The following is a 22,821-nucleotide window of genomic DNA, read 5'->3' as shown; positions in this document are numbered from 1 at the left end:
GTTTCAAAGAGCCGGCAGACGGAGATCGTGCGTCTTTCGTTTGCGAATCAGGCAACAGTGGAAAAATGTGTAATAGCCGGGGCCGACTGGCTGCCTTTGAAATCCACTACCGGGCTCAGCTGTAGACCCGGTACCAGAGCCAGCAGCCACCGTGGCTGTGCCTTGCCTCCTCCTGGAAAGAACAATCGCGGCTGAAGCACATCGCCAAGGGGCACTCTATTACGCGACAAAGCTCCCCAACGGTGAGCAAAGTCCGACTGAATCGCGACGCGGAGGTTTTACGAACCCTCCTGCGAGAACGAGTCGCTATAAATTAGCTCCTTCGTTAGGCAACTCGCTGACAAGGATCGCGTTTAACATACATATCAAATGATTCGAGCGACTGCTCGGATACTCCAGTATACCGCGAGCAATCCCGTAACTAAACGTAATTCGCGCGTCGGGGCACAACTCCCCTGTTTTTACATCGCGCTAGGTTACCCAGGTTCGAATAGTCGCGGGCGTATGTGCGCATGCGCCGGGAGACTGAGAGATGGCGCCACGGGTTCTCGCGAGGGTAGGGTAGTGACACTCCCGGTGATTTTTGAGTAGTCTTCAGTGGCCAAGTGAGTTTACTTCGAGGACGACTAACATAGAGAAGGTATTGAAAATCGGACACTTTATGTATGTTGTCTGAAAGAAAACTTCTTGGGGGTTGTACTCGAGAGACATATTTTTCGTTTACTCCGAGTAATCTTGTACTTTTTCTAGATCGTGATTCTTTCAAATTAATTGCACTAGGTACAACTCGATTCGAAAGATGGCGAACGTATGCGCCGGGAGAGTGAGAGATGGCGCCACGGGTTCTCGCGAGGGTAAACTACTCGAGAGACATATTTTTTATTTATTCCGAGTAATCTTATACTTTTTCTAGATCGTGATTCCTTCAAATAAATTGCACTAGGTACAACTATCGTGTTCACATCGTTACCTCGATCCGAAAGATGGCGAACGTATGGGCGCATGCGCCGAGGAAAGAGAGATGACGCAACGAGCTAACCGAGTAGTATTGTAGAGGTGACTCCTTTGTAGCTTTCAGTGGTCAACTGACTTTGCTTGTAATACGATCGTTGATAGAGCAGCCAAGGTAAAATAGCGAAAATCCAAGCATTTATGATTACTTTATTTACAAGAAAACTTCCAAAAGGTTATAATCAAATGAACGATGACAAATTATCGTTTCATAGCCTAGTATTTGCAATGCAATGCAGCGGATAAATATTTTTATTCAGGAATGGACTTTATTGCACGAAATTTAAGTTAGGTCTAGGTTAGGTGAAACGTAGTCCGAGTCAGTTTTATTTATTCAACGTTTTTATCGCAACTAACTGGGAGTATTAAATACATATATACATATAAAGTAAAAATTTATTCACTACGAGAGAACACACGAAAATAATACTGTGGAGAGAGGCGAGGTGTTGCTCTCGAAGCTAACCTCAAAACTGCTCGTCTGTTTGTCGTTTCGCACACCGCAAACCGATTGTCGTTACCGTTGCTATTGCTGGTTCGCGTGCAGAACTATCCAGAACGAAATATCTCGCTACCGAGTAATTCGTAACGCGTCGTCGAATAATCCGGACGAGTAAAAATCACGGTGCCACGTGATGCGTTCGAATTCCGCGAAATTCTCGGTCGACCGAGCCAGCGAATATGCAAATCGAAGAGACAGCGATTCCGATAATACGCAATTGCGCTCGGCGCGCAAAAATATTTTAACGCGTAATTATCGCGTAGAGGATTAATCAGCCGTTCGTGCTGCAGCGCAGTTAATTAAATTATAACACGCCTGGATCCAAGAACACTTATCTCCGTTAATTATTTAATTACGCTCGCACGTGATTCACCAGTGATCGAAAATGCACTCCCCGGGGTTGTTATTGAATGCTTCACACTTTAATACGGCGGAGTGTTTCCCGTACCGTGAGAGAAGTGTTTTCCAAACGATGAACAAATTTCCACTGCTTGATATCGCACGATTTAATACAATACATTTCCTTCGATCTGCACGATGTACGATTGCAATTCTACTTTTCGATCGATCGGTACAATTTCTCTCTTGTCGCTACGTAAACAAACATTTACATTAAACACGCTGCGATTTTCTACGAATTACAGATACGTACATATGCAGATATTTGTTTCCCGGTTATCTATGTACGATGCTCCATAGTTATATCGGTCTCTCAGGGACGGAGTACGATGTTCGAAATAAACGAAAATTCCAACCGATATCCCGACAATGCTGTCACGTTGTGTCATTTGCAATGTTAATTGTGAATATTCACAATTTTAGCGATCACTTCGACGTTACGATATTTAAAATAAATTGAACGCCGAACGTGGAAGAGTTTCGTGCTATTTTATATCGGAATTGATGAAAATTCGTTGAAATTTACCCCACGGGGATCCAGAGGTGCTGATTTATCATTTATTGTATCACTTGGTGCAACGGAAGTTACACGGAACTTTCGGTATAGCTGCTCCACACCATGAAAGATGTAGTACTTAGATTCTGACGAAGATAATACATATTAAATTCGAAAAAGAACCGCGATGAAAACTAACGAGAAAACTGTCTTAGTGGCTCGCCAATAACGCAAGACGAGCGAGCCAGAAGAACGGTAGGTCGCGGTAGCAAGAACTCTCCTTCCGAAGTTTTGATCGCTGTAGGTACTCTCTTGATATGGTTGCCCGCCACTATTAGTTTTCTCCTTTCTTTTTCTATTCGAGAAAACCGGACGGAATAGAAAGGAAACTCGAAGGGAATTCCGTGCTACCGAGTGCTGAATTTTTCAGTTATGAAAGAGAAACTTAATAAGTGAAGTTCGTTACGTACTTCGATGAAATTGAAAGGCTGCGAGAATGGCGAGAGAAATGTGTTTAACCGAAGGCAGGACAAAAGCAAACGAGAAAAATAACTTTGGGAAAATTCTATGGGTTGTTGAAAACAATTTCAACGAACTTACGCCGCACAATGATCAAACTTGGCGGTGACAAAGGATTGTAATCGTTTTGAAAAATTTCACAAAGATGTACTATTAGATAGAGTATAAAATCAGACGAGTGGAGTAAGTTGTATATGCTTTGTACTGTACAAATTTAAATACTTCGTGTAACATTTTCAGTCATTTTTTTTTTTTTACTAATACGTAACGTACATTCTTGAATAAAAAAAATTGTAGTGAGCTATACCAAGACTCGTTGAGTCCAATCTCTGATAAAAGAAATTTGTACATTTTTTATTTCTGAATAGTCGCTTCTCTTTCGATCATTCCATGAATCACCGAATCTGTGCATCCTCTAACATAGAAAATGACTGAACGAGTCCCGATTAGGTTTTCTTCAGATTAATACGTCACATTTGACCAGACTGCTGCATCTGGTGATGTCCAAATATCCGCGTGTACAATCAGTCGACCGAAAGACGACTGACGCTGTTATGTTTACACGCCTTCGGGCGTAATTCATTATTTACAGTATTAGCCGCGTGGCAGGAGGTCGTCTAGCCAGCGGCGATTTAGGATTTGGTAGCAGCTGTCAAGGAAAAGAATCTTCGATCATCTCGCAATCGTAGCAGTGTCGATAAAAACGTAAAATGGGAACGTATACATGGAAGAGGATACATGCTTGCACGATATTGTTAAACGACCTAGCACGTGACCGAAATCTAACAGAAATTAAATAATCAGAGCCCCTTAGAGAATACATCGTAAGAAAAGAAGAAGAGGATAAGAAATGCAAGTAAAAATAAAATATACCTACACACGAAATAATACACTCTTACATAATAGAGTAAACGATCTAACACGTGACTCAAAGCTAGGTAACTTCATCATCGTCGTATACAATAGAATACATAAAAAGAAAAGAAGAAGAGGACAAGAAACAAAAGTGAAAATGCAAGAATACGTGCATATAAAAAGATGTATGTTTACATAATGCGATGAACCGTCGTAAAAAATTACTCAGACCTGAGTGCAACCGCGAACGTCCCTCTGATAATTAGAATTCTGAAATGGAAATCCGTCGATCGATTTCTTCGGCCGCTTATCGCGCTCTCGCAAGTTTCATCCTGGTGGCGCACAGCTGCAGCACCGTGTCTTCCTCCTTCTATCTCTTCTAATCCAATCTCTTCCCTTCTTATCGTCCTTTTTTCGAACCGTCTGTACCTCTCACCGATCCCTCGAAGCTTCGATGACGAGAAAAAGGACGAGCCGGGCGGCCAGGGAGGACGGATTATGATCGGATAACCCGAACCGGGCCAGGATTTTCTATGAGCGTGGATTTGCTGACCTCGTTTAAATCTTTTCGGTCGTATTATTTTTCGACCGTTGGACGTCAGCACTTCGCGAATTAGTTTCACGCGTGGCACAAGACGTGGAATTAAGACGTCCTCGAAAACGCGACGATTCCGTCTCCCGAACAGTCTGGAATAAAAGTGGAAGCGTTCTCTGGTGGCGGTCCGTTCTAATCTCTCGCGATCTTCTTCGCTTTCGAGCTTCCGTGTCGACGAGGCACAGCCTCTTGCCAGCACCGTCTCATCTCTCTGCCTGGAGAACCTGATTTACATAAACCGAGTACGGGATTAATAGGCTTCTCGGGTAACACGAAGTCCACAATCTTTAGGGGTCTGTCTCGAAGATTAACTTGAAGGAGGAAGGATTTCGCTCGTAAGTTAGTCATACCTAATTCGATAGCGTACCTGACGCACCGAACGTTAGTTTCGAGACACTCAAAAGCAGTAAGAAGAGCCAACGCACTCGAGAAGACGCAACATACACAGGGTACACGAGTACGTCTACGTCGAACCAGACTTAGCCAAGGTAGACCACGGGTGTATACAGTTGAAATAAAATAAATGAAAATGACGTAACGTGGCTAATTTGAACAGTATTGTCGATTATATGGAGTGGGTTTAACTTAGACAGGATGTGCAAAGTCGAACTGAATCTATGATTGATCCAGATGTGGCATACACGGGCAATTTAACATCGCTGGCTGGATCAAGGTATATTTGTAGTATGAATAATCTAGGTCAGATATACCCAATTTGAACTGAATCTATATCCAATTTAGGTCTAACGCGTCTACTTTACTTAACATAGTTGGCTGAACATAGATGGTGAGACACATGGCAGTTCACACGAGGCATACACGACGAGAGCAAATATACTCAGTTTAGAATAAATCTGCATCTATTTCGGATTAAACATGTTCGAGCAACTTGACTGATTTAATTGGGTTACATTGTACTTCATACCAAGTATATTTAATCCGAATCAAATATTCGATTAGGAGCAAACACATCTTTAATTGACCGAGATATCGCGTAAAGCATGTATGGTTGAAAATTTCTTTTTTTTGACTTAACTTTTAACTTTTGTGCAAAGTCTCAACGTTCAATTTCTCTGCAAAGAATGAACATTGACAGAAATATTTGAACACGTATCTTTTGTTCCAGATTCGCGACTCCCTTAGCAAAACAAACACGCGTTACAAATAAACAACCTTTCAAAGGCAGTATGCAAGAGCACAAAGGGGATGGTTCCCAAATTTTCTCGTAACAATACCAATCTTCTTGGAAATTCCATTCGCTCCAAAACAAGAGAAAGAGATAAGAGGATCCGAAGAGTTGATATGTGTCACCGTCTGGAAAGACGAAAAACGTTTACAGAGGCGCGATATTATTGCATTACATTGTTTTCAGACACGGAAGTACGAATCCATCCCGGTGTAAAGGACCGAACTTGTATAATATTGCTTCCTCTTGGCCATGGACCAAGAAGAACAGAATTTTGTCTAGCCCCTCTGTTGCTTTATGAGTTCCGACTTCGTAGCATGTGGTCGAAGCGCACTTTGAATGAGTAAACGGGTGCATCTGTTATAAAGGATTGTGAATGAAGGCAGCCTTGCGTGTTTGAGGTTAACGTGCAGGGCGGTGCGGATGTTGTTATCCCGAGAAATGTCTTTTCACGGTTGGAGTTACTTTATAAATTGTCTCTTGCCGAGAAAGAAACAGTCACAACGATGCACTTAACCGTGGTCGTGCAAGCTATCAATTCTAATGGTATGTCTACCTTTGGAATATGTTGAACTCGAAACATTTTCAACGTCTCCGAGAAACGAACTCGCTCTAAAAAGGGACTTCGATGATCACCTCGACACTCGTATCTACAAATCGTTTGGATCTCTCAAATATTATCCAATACTTTAACGTTAAAATCCCGATGGACAACATTAGGTGAGAATACACTAGCTCGTATTGCGTAGAAACTTCTCTCATTCGAGGTTCCACGAAACTTCATCTCGCACCTTGAGATGTTCAAAACGATCAACAACGAGTTCTATGTACCTTAAAGGGTAACGAATCGGATAATTAATATACTATATTAATATAGTTTATAGATATTAATACACTGCACGATTTCAGAACACTACAAATTCTTTTCCTGCAAAGAACGATCCATATCGAAATATCAACTCTGTGAAGACACTTTCTGTGATCAGAATACCCAAACGACCCCATACGTTACACTCTTGTTTCAGACACGAGTGTATTCCAATTTCCATAAAAAGGTCTCAATTCGAACACCCCAATGGTTCGAATTTTCCCTCGAAATTCAAGTGATCCTCTCGTTTGTGCACCAGAGATCCGTACACGCGTACAATACGCAAAGAGGTCTTGTCGGTCGAAGGATGGAACCAGTCGCGGAGACAGGGACAACAGTTCGGACCTCGAGTCCATTCCTGGTCACAAGGCAGTGGTAACACGGCGTATTTGTGGCACCGGGATGGCGCACGGTGAAGTTTTATAAGAGCGCCTAAAGGGAGAGAAGTCTTTTTTGCTGTTGCACCATCAGTGCACGGTATGGAGAGTTTGTTAACCCTCGGTTTTGAAAACAACGGCGGGAACGCAAAAGAAAAAGAAGGGCGAGTAGGGCGACGACGATGGGAGGGGGATAGTGCGGGGGCGGGGGGAACGTTGCGGGGGTGCAGGCTAAAGGAAAAGAAGAAAGTAGGATTTTGCTGGAACGTGCACGGAATATCGTGGAAGTACGGTTGGCGCAAAAAGGAAAACAAATTAGCTCGCTCAAAGAAACGTGCTCCGCGGTATATTAGAGTCTGAGAGAATTCCATACAGCCGGGGCCCCGCAGGGATGCTGGAATTTTACTTGGCTGCGGCCGGATGTTACGTTATAGAAGTGATATCGGATCCGAGAAATTAGATTGGCCAACTCGGAAACAGAATAAATCTGCAGTCTCGTTGTTGTTGTTACGGGGCCAAGCAGGGGGAGCAGGAAAAACAGAGCCTGATTGCTTCGTCGGTTTCGAGCGCTGGGTTACCGAACGGTGCGCGCGCAACTTTCTTCGCGGCTGTACGAATTTCTTATTTATTTAGTCGCGAGCTGGACCCTCGCCACGATGAACCCGTAATTGTGATTGCGACTTTTGGTTGAGAAATTCATTCTTAAAGCACCGGGGAAGGGAATTTATTAATTGAATTTAAGTAGCGGTGCTTGATATGCTCCCGAAGTGCAATCCTGGTGAAAATTGTTCATGGAGTTTGATTGTAAATTTCAAGGGGAAGATTTGGAGTAACTTTAAGATACGTGTCATTAATATTCGTTGCTCTATTTTTGGACAAGTGTTAATTTTATTCGCGATGGAAAGCATCCAAAAGATGACGTGTTTTTTAAATAAGATTGTGTAAAATTTCTTTGTTTATGGATTTTTGTTACAATGGTATACTATAATCTCTAACTAAGTAATATTTCTTACGTATGTTCGTAGACAATCTGAACTTTAGGGAGTAAATTTAAAATTGACCACTTATTTTAGTTGACAAGTTTCTCGATTGGGTTCTCTAATTTCGTGGAAACCGTTCACTGTGAAGAATCCAATTTTTAAATTATTTTATCGCAGAATAGAGTAGGAAAAATCGTCCGTAAAATCGTATCGCTTTTGGCGCGTAAATCTAGCGTTCAGTTCTACGAAAACCAATTGCGAATCGAATGCGTCACAATTTGCTTTTGTTTGCAAAGCTTTGGTCGATTCTAATTTTCACGTGGCATTGTCCAGCAAACTTCCTTTATCGGAATTCTTTCCCCGAAAAAATAATCTGCACGCTGCTGGGACTTCTGTGTTTGTTTTCCACTCGCGCTGAAAATTCGCTCGCGAAATCCACGAACGCAATACGAGGAGATGTAAAGTTGGTGGTAAAACATCTCGAAAGTTAAGTTCGTAACATGGACGCACTCGAAGCACGCACTATCCTCGAGAAAGTATGTAGAAGATCTTCCAAAATTCTTCATCTTGAATTTCTAGCCAAACGAGGACTCGAGTCTCTATAAACTGATTTATCAACGACTTTTGGAGTTCTGTAGAGTACGTGTACTTCCATTATCTTGTCCCTTCGATAGCAATTGGCGTGTTATAAACCCACGCGACACGCACAATCAGTATCCCTAACTTTGCATCCCTGGGGTCTGGAAATTCTGCAACGTTTCCGCATAGCAAACCTGCAGGGCATGTGCTGTACGGTGGGCGGTGTTCCAATATGGAAACAGTGCCAACTGGAAAACATTTCGGTCACTGATTCGCTTGTCTATATATCACCTATTATGCACTCTGTTACCACGTTGAAACAGGTGAACGTTTGTTTCGTGTTTCACGCAATGACTATCGCACCACGTAGGGACCACACGATTTTACAGAGATTAAACAAACGTTGAGTTTTAGTCAATCTGAAAAAGTAGTCTCTCTCTCGAGTGATATATCACGTGTGACGTCAATCGAGCAGAAGTTAAATCGACACATTTATTCACCATAATTTATACAATTTGTGCGTTGAGTTTTAATAAATCCGCAATAATGGTCTACTAATCTCAACCAAAGAGCTCGTCAGTCCCTCTTTGATGATCCCTGAAAAATTAATCGACATCCTACACTCAGAGTTACCAAGGTACATATTACATCATAATCACAACTTATTCGCCACACTCGACACAAATTAATTTTAACCCTCAAGTTTCAACGAGTCTGGAAATCCCTATGTTATCCAATCAATTGTCCATTCACATTTTCAAATAGTGCTCCAAAAATTAATCGACATTCTACAAGCAATCACCGAGACTTGGTGTCGATAATCGTAACTGATTTACAACCCTCGACACAGATTAATTTCAACCGTTGACTTTCGACAAATCTAGATAACGATAACTGACTCACCACCCTCGACACAGATCAATTTCAACCGTTGAGTTTCGTTAAATCTAGAAACCCAGTCAATAATCTCAACCGATCGACTCGTCGGTCCAGTTCCTCTCGATCAGTGATCCAAGCTAACGTGGCACGCGTGGCTGTCAAAATGCGAAAGAATTAAACCAGGAAGAATAATAGAAGGCATTAAGCTCGCATAAATCGGCACCAGAATACATAATCGGCGCTTGGTCGCCGATTAATTCTTCGTAACTGGGTCTAAGAGTAGCGCAGCTTGATTTATAGTCCCGCTTACTTCCAATGGAAATCTCGACCCGTCTAGCACCCCTCTGCAGCGAGACTTTAACGGCAAAAGGGCAACGGATCTTTCGTTGAAAGGTTGCTCTACCCTTTTCAACGGGTAGAGGGACGCTCTGCAACACAGAGACTTTGGGTAACAATGCCCGGCTCGCTTCTCGAGCCACGAATCCCTTCCTCTATTTTTGAGCGTAAGAGCGATGGCTTTCACCCTTTTTCACGAAAGGCCTGGCGCGCGTACAAAGTGACGCATTTCTCTTCCTTTTGCCTACTGGCATTGATTTTTCCCGCGTGTGTGTCCCACCCCGTCCACGTTGAAAATGTCAGTTTACTGCTTTCGTTCGCTCGATGGACGACTCGCTCTTTCAGCGGGTGTCTTTGAGAAGTAACGATCACAGCGAGGTTTACGCTATCGTCGATTTAGGCTAAGCTTAGATCACTGCACGGATCGGTTGAAGGCTCGATCGTTTCTAACGACCCTTTACGGTCTTGGATAGTCTCTGGTGGAAAAGACAGAGGACCCAGACGATACTTCAAAGCCCTCTGTTCAAGCTCGTAGACGTTTAACAATCTGGTGAGTTTATTCGACTCTTCTAAATCAAGGATTTCTCGGCAATTCTTTCCAATACTAAGAGAATATTTTCTAGAAAATTGTATCTTACTAGAAAAACAAGTAACCAATTTTTGAACGCCGTCCAAGTCGTCTTTAATTATCGAAATTTCATTTCTCTTATATTTCTCGTTCTTTCTCGCGGAAAATTGTCACACTCCCTCTCGTAGCACCCGGACACCCAGTACACTGGTAGAAAAGATGGCGCCCCATCGAACCGGATTCCCTCCCTCCCATAACTCGAAATGCAATCTCCTCGTCCGTGCACCGTACACGCGTCGTCTCTCTTAATCGAAAATAAAAGCGAATCGTTTCTCTCGATTTCTAAAACAGATTCGTCGTCGTCCCATCCCAGTCATCCCACCCCCACTCTCGCTCCACGAGGAACGAGAGTTTTCCACTCGGTGATTTCTGAACACAGCTTCCGGTGGGCCGACGACGCGACTTGTCCGGCGATTCGTCCTTCCGGTATATTTACGACGTGACGATCGAATTGATTTAGTGGAACCCCTCGTGGCCACGTCGACCAATGCGCGTCGCGAGTCGCTTAAAAGCCGAGTAAATAAACGCATCCCTCGTGCCAATAACGTCGCCGCGAATCCCGATTCAACGTCGAGGGGCGAACCAGGCTAGGGTGAAACCTCTTACGGGGATGAAACTCGATTTACTTTGTATCCCTCGGTCTCGATACACGAAATGGTGGGGGAAGCTCGAGGAGTGGGGGAAACGATGCTTGGAAGCGGTAAACAAGGCTCCCGGCACCCCGTACGGACTCTTTTTCAATTCTTCTCGACAACTTTTAAACGATTCTCGTTTGTCGGTTGATAAATCATCGGTCCCGCGATCACAATGGCCGTCCGTGAAATTACCTCGTTCAACTGATCGCGGTGCCCCCTTTGTGCAAAACGCCTGCTTTGAAAGATTAAAATGGTTCGTTTGCGTAGATGTCCGATGCTCGACTACTCCCACCGTCTTTTATGAAACTTGATTCGCGGACCGTTCAGAGTGGGGGTAACGGGGGCGGAGCGTTTCCGTACGCTTTAATCTCTTTGAAATTGTTACGCTCGATGCAATTAACGTCGCGTCACCGGTAACGAGGAGGGGTATCGGGTATTTAATTTTTGTTAACGTTATCGCGAGATCTCTCGCTCGAGGTCGATGTTGATTTTGTTCGACTCGCGAGGCAATTTTCCTTTGAGAGCAATCAGGGAGTTTAAGTCCGAGCGATGAAAGTAGTCTTACGACGTTTGTCAATTACGCGATTCGTGGACAATATTCCGTGGGGAGGAGTTGAAATACATGGTCGGGGTATCGGTGAATGATAATTGTCAAGAGTATGGTTTAAACGATGGATTTTGATTGGATGTTTGTTCAGAAGTTTCGTCTCGAAAATTAGAAAAGTTTGAGGTATTGAAAATAGAATTTTCTTTCAATTATTCGGTTACAATTGATCGGTGCAGTACTGTTCGCCGAAGAAAAGAATCTGTGCAATATCGTAATGTTAAAATACAATAAAAAACTCTCCTGAAATATTCTAATAAATTTCTAAGCATTCCTGGTCGAGGAATTGGTAAAACTTGCAAGTTCTTCCGCTTGAAGAATTGGAAAATTTGATCCCTCGGAACTTGGAGACTCGTTATAATTTTTGGAAGTGGTTGAGGAAATTGTTGCACTCGGTAGTGCGGCACGTCCTCAACCACCGTGCAGACCCAAATTCTATAATAACGTTAGCTACGGATTAATAGAGACACTTGCCAGCGTGCACCCGTAATGAGCCATTCGAGACTTCGGTAAATGCTTAACCGAACGCGAGGATCGATCGATATTGGTAAACAGCCAAGTAATGCCACATCCAAGTTTACGTCACTACTCCTGCGTACCGAAGAACCGCGAAATTGATGTGCCCAAAGCGCTATGGTATCCCCTTACCATCGTAAAATGTATCCAAATTTCAGCCAAGATAACCTAATGAACCGTCCATTGCTTTGGGTTACCTCCAGCCCGGTTGTTTTCATAAACTATCACGATATCTGGACCTGGACCGGTCTTCTTGTTGGCTGGAGAACCGCGATATCGCGTAACGAACGAGATCGAGGGTGCACGCGCGATATTTCTGATCGATTTCACGGAACGGTGCATTTACGAGTACCCGTGACCAATTTTCAGACGCGTCGAAACATTCTCATAGAGACGAGCAACCACAAAAATCTTCGATCAAAATTCTATCGATAATTATTACTTTTTCGTTCGATTGTTTCCGTTGTTCTTGGTTCAATATCAATTCGAGTAGAGTTTCAAGTGTGTCGTTTCTTCACAATTAGAGGATGATTCTGATCGTTAAGGATCCTGCAAATTAAATACTACTTCTGACAGATGAGAACGAGCAACGAGTGGAAGCTTGGCTCGTCCTTTGTTCGAGATTGTCAACTCGTGTCAAGATTATATTTAATAGTACGATATTTGTCTTTGAAGTTTCAAACTCGTCGATTCTGTTCGATTAAATTGGTTTTCGGTCGTCAAGAATCGTGCAAATTATACACTACCCCGGATAGATGAAACGGAAGTTTGGTTCGACTTTATCGTTGGTTCGACTTATCGTTGAGATTGTATCGACTCGTTTTGAAATTAGTACGATATTTGTCTTCGAAGCTTCGAGTGTATCGATCCGACGCGATTAAATTGGTTTTCGATTGTCGCGCAAATTAATCACTGCCTGAACGGATGAAAACGAACGGACGTTAGTTGCTTTTACGTTTCGAGATTCTATGAACTCGTTTCGATATTAGTACGGTGTTTGTCTTTGAAGTTTCGAGTATATCGATCCCTCGCGATCAAATCGATCTTTGAAATTGAATACCACCCCGGATAGATGATATCCACTCGCTATCTTGTAACCGGGTAATACTGTATACTACTCGCGAAACACTTCATCTTCTTCAAATACACAACCATTAAATTCTTCAGAACTGTTCACTAAACAACTGTACAATAAAAGAAGACCAATTACATATCATTACTTACAATTATTTCGAACAAAAAATACCCCCAACGAAGATACCCTCCCAGTAATCTCTCATATTGTTACATCGCGTCAGTTTCCAATTATTTGAAATATTTAAACATTCTCGAATAACATTGGTCCCTTCCACAAAACTGGCACGGTCGTCTAGAAATTCCGCGAATCGTGTACAAGCAGCTATTCTCCCCGAACGTATTATGCAAACGTTTGGCAGTTACCACATTTTACAATATCGATTCACAGCTTCGAAGTATATCCAGGGTGTACTTCGTTGAACGATATTCCGTTTAAGGAACACGCCGTTTCTGAAATCGTACGATTTTCTAATTCGAACGGACGACGAACCGGGGAAATTCTCTCAACGACAAAGTATTCATCCATTCGTTACGATTAGATGAAAGATCGCATGCGTGAAAGCGACAGAGAATTCCGAGTTATCGGCGGTAATGAATTTCATTTAACCGGTTTCCCCGTCCGCGTGGCAAGATTCAAAATCAAATATAAACCTTCGCGGCAATCTCCGCTACGGTTAGTATTCCGCCACGCTTCGTTCCCCCGGGGAAAAAATTCCCGCGAACTCTCGGAACGCGAATTTAATGAGAGTTTTTATCGAGTCGTTATAAAGTTAATCGAGGCAGCAACGAAAGCTTTGAAAACGCCGAAAGTCGTTGCGGCCGGCAACTTGGATCGGGTGAGAGTTACCGCGAAGTTACTGTAACCCATCCACTTGCTGGAGCCGGGCGGAGAACGAAGAGCGAAACGAGGACGAGAAACATGCAAGAATGGAGGAAAGGTAGAGGGAACAAGAAAGAGATGGCGTCGAACGTTTTCCAAGCCGGTCGCGATCAATTAAAACTTCACCGTGGTTTGATTTATCGAACGATTCCAACTGATTGCGGCCACGCTGAAAGGACCAGTTTCCACCCTTCGATTTCTTATCGACGTCCTCGGCCCTGTTACCCCTTGGATAACTTTGTCGAATCTTTCACGCTCCGATTGCTCAACGTCGTCTCGGCCACCACGTTCTCACCGAGCTCTTGCATACCTTATTTACCTTGGTCAAGAACGTTCGCAGATCGGTTCCGCAAACTTCCCGATTCGTTCGCGAGTGTTCAACTCTGATGTGATATCTTAACATTAATACACTGTACTAAGTTCGACTGTATATTCTTTGAATCGAGAATCGCGACGAATGCGTTGGAACTCTTTTTTTTTAATTTCTAACGCAACGAGAGGATAGAAGACGTTAATTGCACTCGATAGTTTCGATCGTGGAATGTTTTCTAAGCACGGGTCGTAATAGACCCGAGGAACGCGCAACAGGGTTAAACGATAAATTGTTGCACGATATTCGTTGCGTTGATCTTTGGGGTAAGGAAGCAAATAAAGTATCACTCGTTGAGTAAAAGTAACAATTTAAATTAGAAAATTAAATATTTTATATTTATTTATTAGACGTACAATCGTATGAACGTTGCGCATAAATCGCTGTACGTTGATTATTCACGTCGTCCTTGATTCGACTACAATTTTCTTCGTCTCTCATCGTAGCTCATCAAAGATTAACTAGAACGTCTGATCCAAAACGAGTCACGACTACTTCCAGCGGTCATTTTCTCAACTCCGCTCAGTAGATACACACCGTGAAGTGTTTCTATCGACAAAAATCGTATCTTCCATTCGCGTGTCGTTCCATCTACCCACAAAAACCCGTGAAAATAAAATCGTTGACCGATCCGAGCGAATAAACATCGCGTGAAATGTTATCGGTGGTTCGTTGGAATAAAATTTGTCCCCGCGCTGATTAATACGAACAAATCCGTTAGTCACCGTTGGCGAGCGATCGGAGGGTCGCAAGGGGGATGATGGATGGTTAACGCGAAATGGAAAAAAAAAAAAAATAGAAAAAATCGCAACCCACTTCCGCGACACCCTACGAGTCGGCGGCACCCTTCGCGTCAACGAAACGCGGCGTCGGGCGTCCCTCCGGTTGTTGCGCGATCAATTGCATCCAACGTAGAGAGATTCCGTCGGAAACAGGATACGATTCGACGTCGAAGCGTCGGCTTAGATTCGATACGAGCCCCGGCCATCCTCTATCGTTGACGATCTGTTGTTCCCACGAGGAACTTCGCTCCTCGTTTATCTTCATTATCGGACGTATTTGTCCTCCGCTGGTTGACGCGATGGTACACACGCTGAACACGCTTCCGCGGGCTCGTATAAACATTTGAATATTTATGAAGGATACACGCTCGATCAGCTGTACGCCTGTTTTTCGATCGTGCGATCGCTGCCAATGGACCAATTGGGATTCAGACTCGCGGCGATGCGGTCCACACCAACTCACTCTTACACCTTTCGAATCCCGTCTCGAACAATGCTTTTCCCATTTGCATTCGGTGTTTGCATTGTCCGTGGCCCACGCACCGTGCCCCGTTTCCGTTTGTTCAACGGTGTTTCTTTCCTCGCCGCCACGTTTACTCCCTTTGTGCGTTTTGTACCTTTTGTCCTTTACGGCCCCCCCCCCCCCCCCCGCGCCCTTGCACCCGGAATCAATCCCCCTGCGTTCCAACCCCCTTCGCGTTTGACAGTCGTGCTTGTTGCTCTTTCGATATTCGAGTTTTCGTCGTAAATTGTCTCGTTTGTTGTGTAAAAAAATAATCCGCCAGTCATCGGCCGCACTCACGTCAGCGTGAGTTCGTTGGATCTGGACGTCGTCAGTCGCGCTTACGCGAGTTCGCGAAGCAGAGAATACGAATCTTGAGCTCGAGGATGACACAGAGAAACATTTTTGACATTTACTTTGGAAAAGTTATTTTACGAATTATTTTTCTGCGACTTGACTTACATGATTCGTTTATTAGATAACCTTTTCACCAATCGATCAAATACTTTCTCGGTACTGTTCGTATAAATGGTTGTAAATTTTACGCGAAAGAGAACGTTTTCATAAAATTTAGTGGATCTCTAGTCTAATGTTTGCAGTTTTAGGCAACAGATGATGAATCTGTTGGATCTGACGGTGTCAGATGTCCCTCTTAAATAACAATATTCAGACTGGCTAATTTGGCGATATGCCTTCTAAAAAATGTCTTCTGGTGGTCTCGTATATCTAGTTTTCAGTGTAACAATAATACAGATAGATGCATTATATTTTCCTGCCATTATACTCGTAAAATGTTACTCTACCGTACATCTCAATTTTCTCGATGGACACTCACGAAATCGTAACTCTGTATTATCATTATTTCAGTGTAATTATCGCATTACACGTGTTTTTATACGTTCTATCTTCTCGCTCTTACGATCATTATCGTTATTATCGCAACGGGACGAACGCGTAAAATGAACGAAACCGTCCGAACCACGAAAATTCGCGTTGATGAACGAGATTTCGCAGCCTTCCTTTTTTCAGGCAGTTGGAAAAATGCCCCCAGGCTGATAAAATTGCTCGGTTTTCGCTTCGTATGCCGACAGAATGTTGTTACCATGTTCAAGGACCGCGTTAAACAAATTCACCGTCGCGGAATTGCAGGATCGACGCAACGGAAAACTTTTTTCACAATAGAATAAACCGTCTCGTTGAGCACGAGCTTACCGAAAGGAAACGAATGCGCAGAGTCGGTGCAATACGTAAAAATAGTTGGATACGTATACTGGGTAATTCGCGCTTTTAAAAAACATTGTAGCTTTGAAGGATCGTATAGAAGTATTCACCGTTTGTATCACCGAAGCAATATCTCAACATTATAGATGCGAGTCTAACGTGTTTCGATATCATCCATTCCTCGTTCTAGGAAAATTTTCAAACGATTTCAAACTCATCGAAATACGCAACACAGCGATACGTATCAATTCCATGAAATTTTATACTTCTTTATTTACGTTCGTACCTTGTGGATCTCTGGAACTCTTTACGATTGCAAAAGTTTACGCGGAGCTTTACAGAACTATTTTTACGTCGGTTTTATCTGTTTTATACGAGACGTAAACTAAAATTGGGGGTCAGTATACATTTATTAAATCATTTAATTTTATTCATAGATAACCCGATCCTAGACGGCTTTCCTATACAATATCATCACCACTAAAATTTTTCGAAAATTTTGAACTTTGGTATCAGGAGAACATCATATGTGAGGAGGTATCCTTATTCCGCGGATTCTTGGAAATGACGTCAAATTCCAAGAATTTCCGCGAATTGAAATTTTGCGGGAAATTCGAATGAATTACTGAACTTTGGCTAAAATTTTTCGAGAATTTTGAACTTTGGTATCAGGAGAACATGATGTGCGAAGAGGTATCCTTATTCCGCGGATTCTTCGAAATAACGTCAAATTCCAAGAATTTCCGCGAATTGAAATTTTGCGGGAAATTCGAATGAATTACTGAACTTTGATTAAAATTTTTCGAGAATTTTGAACTTTGGTATCAGGAGAACATGATGTGCGAGGAGGTATCCTTATTTCGCGGATTCTTGGAAATGACGTCATGTAATTGTAGATGAAGTGATTCATAGCAATGCAGGAAAGGAAGAGGAAAGTTGTAATTAAAAGACACAAGAGTTTTTGAATATGCTCAGTTTATTTAATAAATATACACATTTTTCGGCATACAATGATATTTCTACTTTCATCGTCATACAAGTATCAAACAATCTTAGCCGCCTCAAAAATTTTTTAATGTTACAATATAAAATTTATTCTTATATACTAAGTAACTAATCTCAGTACATTGCCGATTAGGTCGGCATTATTTACAATGGACAATCTTTGCATGTACAAGAAGGTTTCAAACATGTTACTTAAGGTTAGAGAACACGGAAAGTAATGATAGCTTATGCAGTAAAATAACTTTACATTTGTTTCATTCTTATGATTCAAACGATAAAACTATTCTAAATTCGCAGCCAATTAGCTCGGCACTACTCGCGACGAGTAATACTACGTCGCGAGTAATGCCGATTACCAGGTCTCACCACGTGGAGGTTGCTGCGTGCGGAGACCCGGAGAGAGATAGATGGAATCAAAGTTCCATCGATCTCCCTCGACACGCGATACAAACGAAGATACTAAACCAAAGAGATGGAAGGAATCAATGTTCCTTCGATCTCCTCGTTTAGTTCTGCCAAGCAATTACATTATGGAAAAATTAGGCAAAATTGGGAAAGACGCGACACGAACCGTGCAGTTGGTCCTACTAGGTCTATCCCGTTTCCCCTCCGTGGTTCCGATTCCAAAGAAAACGAACGACGCCTACCACTCCCCTAGAGGAGTGCCCCGTTTCTCCATCTTTACGACGAGAGGGTCTTATTTTGGAGGCTTTCGCAGGGACCGGCAAAAATGCCTGCTCCTGTGCTCGCAACATGCCCCCTCTGGAAGCGGACACAGCGGAAGAGACGGCGATAGACCGTTCGGACTACTTACACGGCCGGTCACTTGCTTGTACAGGAAGCAGTGGTGACCGGACCGAGGAACGAGGAAGCGAGCAAAATTAAGTTAAAGATTGGATAATTGCTTGGCAGATCACACCCTTAAAACTAACTTATTCTAACTGCAGAGATAGAAGGAATCAATGTTCCCTCGATCTCCTCGTTTAATTCTGCCGAGCAATTACATTATGGAAAAATTAGGCAAAATTGGGAAATACGCGACGCGAACCGTAGAGTTGTTCCTACTAGGTCGGTCCCGTTTCCCCTCAGTGGGCCCGATTAAAGAGGAAATGCACGACGCCGTCCACTCATATAGAGTGCCCCGTTTCTCCCAACTCCGCGTCAGGAGCCACGCAGAGCGTGGACCTGACCCACGGAGGATGACGAAGAGAGGGTCTTGTGGCACAAGGGCTTCCGCAGGGACCGGTGCGAACACCTGCCCCTGTGTTCGCAGCATATTCTCTCTCAAAGCGGACGCACCAGAAGAGACGGCGATCGACCGTTCGGACCACCTACACGGCCGGTCACTTGCTTATCCAACAAGCAGAGGTGGCCGGACTGAGATACGAGCAAACGAGCAAAAAGAAGCTAAAGATTGGATAATTGCTCGGCAGATCACAGATATTCGTACATGGTGACCTTAAAACTAACTTAGCCTATACTTAGAATTAACAGTCCCGCGGAGGATGCAATACATCAGTCCTCTTCGTTCTTCGTTCTTCGTTTTCCGATACATCTAAGAGAATGTATCTAAGAGAAACCTAAGAGAAACCTAAAGTCAAGACATAATAGAAAATAAAAATGAATTTGGTTAGTGGAAAAAAATAAACATGTAAAAACAAGTAGAAATTAAAATCAGAGAACAAATGAAATGAATTAGACAAAGAAACAATTAAAAAAAAAAGAAAGGATTGAGAGAGTGGTCGCCAGTACTGACCACCGCCTACCGGCGGCCAGTGCCGGTTACCAAGGTGGGGGGTCCCCCTTCCCTAAACCTAAAACGAAGAGATCCGTCCACCTCGGAGGCTCCAGGAACAATGAAATTTTAAACAACCGGCGGCTCCTTATATACCCTCCGCAAGGTCACTTACCAGTGACTTACCGTTACTTCCATTGTCTTTGTTCGATCTAATCGAATATTTCAACAAATTGATGGCTTTTTAGCTATTATTTATACTAGAACATTGTTTATAATTGTTTAATCTACGGTCCTACGACGGTTGTTAATAAATATGATAAATAAACATCAAGATATTGCGAAATCTTCGAAGGCGAACGGTTTCGGTGAATGTTTGTTCATTTCCGCGATTGTTACTAACTTTTACGCATGTTTCGAAGATTTATGTTACAGAATGCATCTTCTTTCTGCATTGTAAATAATTGATTTGCCTATGGAAATTAAATTTGATCGAAAATTAAAGTAAAACTTAGTATTCATATGTTTCTCGATTTTCGATCGAAATTAATATATGTAAAGTAATTGATGATTTATAATGCACGAACAAGATACAAATTGTAACATTAATATTTGGAATGTGCGTAAATGTTAATAACAATCGCGTGGATGAACAAAAATTCACTGAAACCGTTCACCTTCGCAGATTTCGCAATATCTTGATGTTTATTTATCATAATTATTAACAATCGTCGTAGGACCATAGTTTAAACAATTATTAACAATGTCCAAGTAAAAATAATAAATTAAAATATCATTTCGTTGAAGTATTCTTTGTTCGCGATGGAATTGTTGTCATTGAGGTCCAACCGACATTGTCAAGGCTGCAAATATCGATTTACAAGTGTTCGTCAAGATGATTTTTCTATCTAGAAAAGCGATTAATTGAATTTCGGCGCATTTAAGTAAAAAATCCAACTTCTACGCGTATTGTGTAAATTATGAGAATTAAATAAATGTTAAGTTAATGTACCAAATAGACAATAATTACTTTCCATGCTTGAAAACTTTACGAAATACGTTTTTACTTCGAATCTCGATTAAAATCAATTTCTATAAGTTACTTAATCATTTGCAATGCGTAAATAAGATGCACATTATTCGAATAATATTGGAAGCATGCGTAAATGTTAATAACAATAGCGGCAATAAACAAACATTCATCGAAACCGTCCACCTTCGCAGATTTCGCAATATCTTGGTGATTATTTATAATAATTATTAAAAACCGTCGTAGAACCATAGTTTAAACAATTCTTAACAATGTCCTAGTGCAAATAATGGCTAAAAAGCCATCAATTTCTTGAAATATTTGGTTAGATCGAACAAAGACAATCGAAGTAACGGTAAGTCACCTTCGCGAGGGTATAAATAGAACCCCCGGCTGCCGAAACTTTCATTCGCCCGGGAGCCTCCGCGGCGGACGGAGCTCCTCCTCTGGGGGACCTCGACCCTCCGGGGCAGGGTGGCCCGACGCGGCGGATCCGCAGAGGACCCGCAGCAGACGGAGCTCCTCCTGTGGAGGACCTGGACCCTCCGGGCTAGGGTGTCCGACGCGGAGACGGGTGTTACCGCAGCGTACTCGCGGCGTACTCGCGGCGTACTCGCGGAGGACCCGCGGTGGCGCTGCGGCGATCAGCGCGTAGGTAGATCGATGTAACTCCAATACATTTCAATAAATTCATTAAGTAAAAAATAATGAGCGTTTTTTCTTTTCCCACATTATTTCCACTCCCTCCACTCCAAGAATTTCTAACTTTTGCTAAAATTTTTCCGAAAATTCTCAGAAATGACGTCATTTTCGCGAAATTCCGAAAATTCTCAGAAATGACGTCATTTTCGAGAAATTCCGAAAATTCTAAGAAATGACGTCATTTCCAAGAAGTGGCACGATTGGAATACCTCCACGCACATCATGTTCTCCTGATACCAATGTCTCGAAAACCGTGAAAAATTTTAGTTAAAGTTCAGAAATTCGTTTAAAATTCGCGCCTCGGAGAAATTCCAAGAAATGACGTCATTTCCAAGAAGTGGCACGATTGGAATACCTCCTCGCACATCATGTTCTCCTGATACCAAAGTCTCGAAAACCGTGAAAAATTTTAGTTAAAGTTCAGAAATTCGTTTAAAATTCGCGCCTCGGGGAAATTCCAAGAAATGACGTCATTTCCAAGAAGTGGCACGATAGGAATACCTCCTCGCACATCATGTTCTCCTGATACCAAAGTCTCGAAAACCGTGAAAAATTTTAGTTAAAGTTCAGAAATTCGTTTAAAATTCGCGCCTCGGGGAAATTCCAAGAAATGACGTCATTTCCAAGAAGTGGCACGATTGGAATACCTCCTCGCACATCATGTTCTCCTGATACCAAAGTCTCGAAAACCGTGAAAAATTTTAGTTAAAGTTCAGAAATTCGTTTAAAATTCGCGCCTCGGGGAAATTCCAAGAAATGACGTCATTTCCAAGAAGTGGCACGATAGGAATACCTCCTCGCACATCATGTTCTCCTGATACCAAAGTCTCGAAAACCGTGAAAAATTTTAGTTAAAGTTCAGAAATTCGTTTAAAATTCGCGCCTCGGGGAAATTCCAAGAAATGACGTCATTTCCAAGAAGTGGCACGATTGGAATACCTCCTCGCACATCATGTTCTCCTGATACCAAAGTCTCGAAAACCGTGAAAAATTTTAGTTAAAGTTCAGAAATTCGTTTAAAATTCGCGCCTCGGGGAAATTCCAAGAAATGACGTCATTTCCAAGAAGTGGCACGATAGGAATACCTCCTCGCACATCATGTTCTCCTGATACCAAAGTCTCGAAAACCGTGAAAAATTTTAGTTAAAGTTCAGAAATTCGTTTAAAATTCGCGCCTCGGGGAAATTCCAAGAAATGACGTCATTTCCAAGAAGTGGCACGATTGGAATACCTCCTCGCACATCATGTTCTCCTGATACCAAAGTCTCGAAAACCGTGAAAAATTTTAGTTAAAGTTCAGAAATTCGTTTAAAATTCGCGCCTCGGGGAAATTCCAAGAAATGACGTCATTTCCAAGAAGTGGCACGATAGGAATACCTCCTCGCACATCATGTTCTCCTGATACCAAAGTCTCGAAAACCGTGAAAAATTTTAGTTAAAGTTCAGAAATTCGTTTAAAATTCGCGCCTCGGGGAAATTCCAAGAAATGACGTCATTTCCAAGAAGTGGCACGATTGGAATACCTCCTCGCACATCATGTTCTCCTGATACC

At 42.5% G+C, this 22,821-nt stretch overlaps 1 protein-coding gene across 3 annotated transcripts in view; it reads left to right on the top strand.

The window, feature by feature from the left end:
- Fas1 (fasciclin 1 Fas1 domain-containing) overlaps positions 1–22,821 on the top strand; it is a 411,004-nt gene that overhangs the window by 238,722 nt on the left and 149,461 nt on the right. The window lies entirely within an intron of this gene.

Source organism: Ptiloglossa arizonensis, chromosome 7 (genome assembly GCF_051014685.1).
Source record: "Ptiloglossa arizonensis isolate GNS036 chromosome 7, iyPtiAriz1_principal, whole genome shotgun sequence".
NCBI classification, from domain to species: domain Eukaryota; kingdom Metazoa; phylum Arthropoda; class Insecta; order Hymenoptera; family Colletidae; genus Ptiloglossa; species Ptiloglossa arizonensis.
This window is presented reverse-complemented; position numbering and strand designations above follow the sequence as displayed.